At 50.3% G+C, this 6,867-nt stretch overlaps 1 non-coding gene across 1 annotated transcript; it reads right to left on the bottom strand.

Annotated features, from left to right (window-relative positions):
• Positions 1-2,406: 2,406 nt before the first annotated feature.
• On the bottom strand, positions 2,407-2,478 carry TRNAA-UGC. The gene has a single exon. It is a non-coding gene; the product is annotated as a tRNA-Ala (tRNA).
• Positions 2,479-6,867: the final 4,389 nt, after the last annotated feature.

Here is a 6,867-nt window from a genome sequence, read left to right as displayed (position 1 = left end):
AGGGAAAGGAGCTTGTAAACTGCCCTGAGACTCTGAGTGAAAGGCGGGGTATAAATCCAATCTCTTCTTCTTCTTCTTGAAATGGTTTTCCGCTAGAGAACAGGGGGGCTGGGAAGCTCCCAGGCTTTCCTTAATCAGTGCACAGTTCCACTCACCCTTCAGGCTTTCCTTCTGCCGTGGAGGTGTGGGGAGGGAGGTATTCCATTCAGCTCCACCTCGTGCAGCAACCATTTTGGGTTTGGCCCCACCTCCTGTGGCAGCCATTTTGGGGCAGTGGTCACCATCCCCTCTTGAAATGACAAAGGTGCCCACAAGCTCAAAAAGGTTGGATACCTCTGCTCTAGGGGTGTGGGCAGGGGTCATTTCGTAGGAAAAGAGGTGCAGGCGCTCATTAGCATACCTCATTAGCATAACTTCTTTGCATATGCCACACACCCCTGACCTCACCGGAAGTGTGTCAGAAGACAACACCCACCGCTCAGGCTCCACTGGACTGTTTTGGATTGCTAGCTATTGGGGGGGGGGAACGTGCAGATCTGCTCTCACAGAGGAGGGAGAGCTCGTACCTGAATAAAACTTGGTCTTAAAGGTGCCACTGTACTGTTTTTTTTTTGGGGGGGCTCTGCAACTTACCTGGCTGCTTCTTGCTCTGACTGAGGGCTGCTGGGAGCAGGGGGTGGGGCTTGTTGCATGTGCCCGCCCCCTGGGGTCTTTACTGCCGGAGCTCCGCTCCTGTGCGCTCCTGCAGGAAATGACCCCTGGGTGTGGGTATGTGTGTATACATACATACACACCTGTGACCTGAGGTTTCCTGTCATGCACCTCATGACGTGGCCACTAGCCCCTGAAATCTTACATTACAATGAATCCATTTTAAGGTATCGCAAGACTCCTCTTTGTTGCCGTCGGTACCTTTCTGTGTATTCGGCTTCTGCCAAAGACCAGTAAACCAGGGTGGAAACACCGTGCTCTAGTTCAGGGATGGGCACTGTGTTTCCTTGAGAGCCAGTTTGGTGGTGTGGATAGGAACAGGGACTCTAATCTGGGAGAACCGGGTTTGATTCCCCACTCCTCCACATGCAGCTGCTGGTGTGACCTTGGGTCAGTTACAAGTTCTTTCAGAGATGTTCTCACAAGAGCAGTTCTCAGTCAGAGTTCTCTCAGCCCCACCTACCTCACAGGGTGTCTGTTGTGGGGAGGGGAAGGGAAGGAGACTGTATGCCACTCTGAGACGCCGAGTGAAGGGTGGGGTACAAATCCAATCTCTCTCTTCTCTCTTAATTCAATGCCCTTAGCCCGGTGTAGCATCTGGGACATCATCATCATCATCATATAGCATTGTGTGTAGTATAGCCAGGAGATCCTAAGTTTGTCTGGCAGCCAGAAGACCTAGCTCTTTTAGCATTATGCACCACTAGGTGGCGAGCTAGACTTGTTCTTAAGGCAAGAGACGTATCAGAGGCGGTTTGCCATTGCCTGCCTCTGCATCACGGAGATCTCCCATCCAAATACTAGCCAGGGCCGACCCTGCTTAGTTTCCGAGATCTGACAAGATCGGGTTAGCCTGGGCTATCCAGGTCAGGGCTGACCCCCTCTCTGCTTAGTCAGGCTTTGTAACAAAAAGGATAAAGCACAGGTACAGGGCAGTGTAAAATGAACACAATAAATTGCCTTAGAATGAGCCAGACCATTGATCCATTAAAATCAATCTCGTCTGACCGGCAGCAGCTCTCCACGCTCACAGCAGAAGTCTTTCAGGTCACCTACTGTGTATGTTAAGTGCCCTCAAGGCCCTCTCCTTTTAACCCCTCGTTCACTGTGGTGTCAGGGGCGGATTAACCATTAAGCAGACTAAGCACATGCTTAGGGCACCAGGTCCAAAGGGGGCACCACAAAGTTGGGGGAAAGGGTGAATATTGGAACGTTGATACATTTAACTTGTGAAATATTAAAACAGATGTCGTATTGCATTTTTGTAGAACTTTATGTCGCCCAAGCTTGGCTTAGTTTGTACAGTATATTGTGTTATCCTATGAATAAAGGTTTGTATTTGCTGCAACCTGCATTGTATATCTGGTCAGACAGGTCAACCACTAAAATGGACTGGGTCGGTGTGGAAAGGAGGGGGGCACCAAGACTGGCCAGTGCTTAGGGCACCAGTGAGCCTTCATCCGCCCCTGCGTGGTGTCCTCCAAGCAATTCTGCACCAAAATCGAATTCAACCTCCTTTTTAATCCAGGTCAGTTGGCCCGGGTTATTTGGATGCTGTTTTGCCGTAGCCTTAAATTGCCTCCATGTAAACACTGAGAAAATCTGGAGTGGCGGGCAAATGCGGAAAGGACCCTATGAATTAGTAGAACCTAGTTTGAGTTCAGAGAACATCACCCGCTACCTGGTCCTTTTCACTGGAGATGCCGGGGATTGAACCCGGTACCATCTGCACGCAAAGCAGATGTTCTACCACTGAACCACAGCTCCTCCCCCATTATCAGCATGGAAGGTTCGTGCTTTCCAAAGCTTCCCCTCAAGAGCCAGTTTGGTGTAGTGGTTAAGTGCACAGACTCTAATCTGGGAGAACCGGGTTTGATTCCCCACTCCTCCACGTGCACCTGCTGGATGACCCTGGGCAAGCCATCGTTCTGTCAGAGCTGTCCTTGAAAGAGCAGTTCTCGAAAGAGCTCTCTCAGCCCCACCTACCTCACAGGGTGTCTGTTGTGGGGAGGGGAAGGGAAAGGAGTTTGTAAACTGCTCTGAGACTCCCTTGGTTAGTGAAGGGTGGGGTATAAATCCAATCTCTTCTTCTTCTTCTTTTACCTCACAGGGTGTCTGTGGTGGGGAGGGGACGGGAAAGGAGTTTGTAAGCTGCTCTGAGACTCTGAGGGAAGGGCGGGGTATAAATCCAATCTCTTTTCTCCTCCTCCTCCTCCTCCTCCTCCTCCTCCTCCATCTCCATCTTCGAGTTAATCCGCCTTTTCCAGAACCCACACAACTCAAGTTGTACAAGATAATCAGAGAAACGTTATTGTTTCCTTTTCTTTTGTGTGTGCCAACGACCTTTCTTAAGCCATACTTTGATCCAAGTTTGATAGGACCCCGGGGGCCAGACCGGTTTTTTTTCCAGCAGATAAGAAGGAGGTCCAGATTGTCACCACCTTAGCCTTCAGCCGTGTCTGTCAGACCTCAACAAGAGCGATCCATGCTGGATTTCCTTAAGCAGTAGGGATTTTAAAAAGAATCCATCACAGGCGATGGCTGAATGTTCAGGGCTTTCCAGGTTGCCAAGGAAAATAACGGCAGTGGTTTAAAAACCATGATGTAGAGGAGCCAAGACACGATGCTAAAATTAGGATGCACACACAATGCATTTTCCATCTGGATGGGTTAGTCCTAGGAACTACCACCCCCACCCAGGGGTCATTTCGTAGAAAAAGAGGTGCAGGAGCTAATTAGCATAACTTATTAGCATAACTTATTTGCATATGCCACCCCCCCTCCCAACATCACCAGAAGTGTGTCAGAAGGCAACACCCACTGCTCAGGCTCCACTGGACTGTTTTAGATTGCTAGCTATTGGGGGGGGGAACGTGCAGATCTGTCCTCGCAGAGGAGGGAGAGCTTGTACCTGAATAAAACTTGGTCTTAAAGGTGCCACTGGACTGTTCTGGGCTGGGGGGCTCTGCAACTTACCTGGCTGCTTCTTGCTCAGACTAAGGGCTGCTGGGAGCAGGGGGTGGGGCTTGTTGCATGTGCCCGCCCCCTGGGCTCTTTACTGCCGGAGCTCCGCTCCTGTGCGCTCCTGCAGGAAATGACCCCTGCCCCCACCTAAGGTTGCCAACAGTGTTTCCTCTAAGCTGAGTTAGTGTGAGCTAGCTCACAGTTTTTTAGCCTCCAGCTGACACGTTTTTGTCCTAGCTTGGGAAGGAATGACTCCAGAGTAAACTAATTTATGCAGTAGCCAAATCGATTGCTCACAATTTCTATGCCAAGTAGCTCACGAAGTAGAATTTCTGCTCACAAGTCTCCACAGCTTAGAGGGAGCACTGGTTGCCAACTCTGTGCTGGGAAATTCCTGAGGATTCGGGGGTGGAGTCTGGGGAGGGAGGGGTTTGGGGAGAGGAGGGACCTCAGCAGGATATAATGCCACAGAGTCCACCCTCCGAAGCTGCCATTTTCTCCAGAGGAACTGATCTCTGTTGTCTGGAGATGGGTTGTAATTCCAGGAGATCTCTAGGCCCCAATGGGAGGTCAGCAAGGCTTCTGCTACTGCCAGTTCTGGTATACACAGTCTCTAGTGCAAATTCCATTCCTTGTTGTACATATCAGGGCTATTTTTGGACAGGAACGCACAGGAACGGAGTTCCGGCTGGCTTCAGAGTTGGCCACGCCCACTATAGCCAAAACCTCTGTGAGCATGGCTACAGAGGGAAGGCCTAGAGAGTGACACCCCCCCCGCAACTCCAAGGCAGGCAGGCCGGGGGGGGGGCTGGAAGGATTGGGGAGACATTTAAATGCCTCCCTGTGCCTTCCCCAGCCTGTCCAAGGGCTGGCTTGCCCGGGCACCCCGCAGCCGTGCGACACCCAGGCAAGCCAAGGGAAGCCATGGGGTTGTGGCCTAATATGCCAAAGAGCTGCACTGTCAGGGGTGTGGCCTAATATGCTAATGAGTTTCTGCTGTTGGGTGTGGCCTATTAAGCTAACGAGTTCCTGCTGGGCTTTTTCTACAAAAAAAAGCCCTGGTACATATAAATGTGTGTGGAAAAAGAAGAAGAGATTGGATTTATTTCCCACCATTTACTCGAAATCTCAGAGCATCTTACAGTCTCCTTTCCCTTCGCCTCCCCACAACAGACACCCTGTGAGGTAGGTGGGGCTGAGAGAGCTCTTTTGAGGACTGCTCGTGAGAGAACAGCTCTGAGAGAACTTGTGACTGACCCAAGGTCATGCCAGCAGCTGCATGTGGAGGCGTGGGGAATCAAACCCAGTTCTCCCTGATTAGAGGCCATGCTCCTAACCACTACACCAAACTGGCTTACTTATGGCAACCTAATGGGGCTCTCAGGGCAAGAGATGTTTGGAGATAGTTTGCCATTGCCTGCCTCTGTTTGGTGGTCTCCCATCCAAATTCTAACCAGGACTGACCCTGCTTAGCTTCCAAGATCTGATGAAATCAGGCTAGCCTGGGCAATACACACACACACACACACACACACACACACACACACACACACATATACACACACAGAGGGCTATTTTTGGGCAGGAACTCACAGGAACAGAGTTCCGGCTGGCTTCAGAGTTGGCCACGCCCACTACAGCCAGAACCTCTGCATGCGTGGCTACAGAGGGAAGGCCTGGAGAGTGACCCCCCCCCTCGTGACTCCAAGGCGGGCGGGCCAGGGGGGCCTGGAAGGATTGGGGAGGCATTTAAATGCCTCCCCGTGCCTTCCCCGGCCTGTCCAAGGGCTGGCTTGCCCGGGCTTCCCGCAGCCGTGGGTCGCCCGGACAACCGAAGGGAAGGCATGGGGTGTGGCCTAATATGCTAATGAGCCACAATGTCAGGGTGTGACCTAATATGCTAATGAGTTTCTGCTGTTGGGTATGGCCTATTAAGCTAATGAGTTCCTGCTGGGCTTTTTCTACAAATATATATATAAAAAATCTGATTGTGCATATAGAAAGCGATTCTAGCCTGTGTTATCCAATTCAAGGTGATATAAGCCCTAGTCACGTATTAAGTATAAGCCCAATTTGCATCAACTGCTCTGTTACTTTTGAGGGAACTGGCAGAGAAACCTTCTTTGCTCTTCAGGATCATTTGCAAAGTCAGGAATATACAAATTTGGGGTCATGGGCTGGAGGAAGCAATCTAACCACCTAAAATGCAGTGAAAAAGTACCAAGAAAGTGATGGCAGAGGTTAATCCAAGGTCAGAGAGAGAGAGCTCAATCCATTAAACTGACCTCTGAAACAACAGCCTGTTGTACCTTCCTAATATATTTAGATGAATTACCTTTTTTTTAAAAAAAGGTAATCTCCTCTTTGAGTCCCCAATTAAGTCATTACTTGCTGCTCTGGTTTCATTGCCCCGATAACCATAGCAACCCACTGATGTCATAGCGGTGGGATTATGACTTCAATCTATCCGATGATTAATGAAGGGAGGGCTCTGAGTGGATCAAGGAAACAGAACGGACTGGCAGGCCTCACTGCTTCTGTTTACAAACATGCCTCCGGGCTCTCAAGTACGCCAGAGTTTCGTACCCAGTTAGGTGTTTCTGGTCTGCCTTTGCATGCGCTCAACTCACCCTTGTTCCAACTGCATTTCTCTCTAATTCTTCGCCTTCCAACCAGTGTTCCCTCTAAGCTGAGTTAGTGTGAGCTAGCTCACAGCTTTTTAGCCTCCGGCTCACACCTTTTTGTCTTAGCTCAGGAAGGATGGCTCCGGAGCCAACTAATTTATGCAGCAGCCAAATCGCTCGCTCACAACATTAATGCCAGGAGCTCACAAAGTAGAATTTTTGCTCACAAGACTCCACAGCTTAGAGGGAGCATTGCTTCCAACCGCAGAATCATAGAGTTGGAAGGGACCTCCAGGGTCATCTAGTCCAACCCCTGCACCATGCAGGAAATTCACAAATATTCCCCACACACACACACACTGGCAGTGACTCCTGTCCCATGCCCAGAAGATGACAAAAAACCTCCAGGATCCCCAGCCAAACTACATCGTCTCACTGAATCATAGAGTTGGAAGGGGCCTCCAGAGTCATCTAGTCCAACCCCCTGCACAATGCAGGCGATTCACAAATACCTCCCCCTCCACACCCGCAGCAACCTCTGTTCCATGCCCAGAAGATGACAAAAAAC

This window comes from Gekko japonicus, unplaced genomic scaffold, assembly GCF_001447785.1.
Source record: "Gekko japonicus isolate JY-2015 unplaced genomic scaffold, Gekko_japonicus_V1.1 scaffold644, whole genome shotgun sequence".
Classification (NCBI taxonomy): Eukaryota; Metazoa; Chordata; class Lepidosauria; order Squamata; family Gekkonidae; genus Gekko; species Gekko japonicus.
This window is presented reverse-complemented; position numbering and strand designations above follow the sequence as displayed.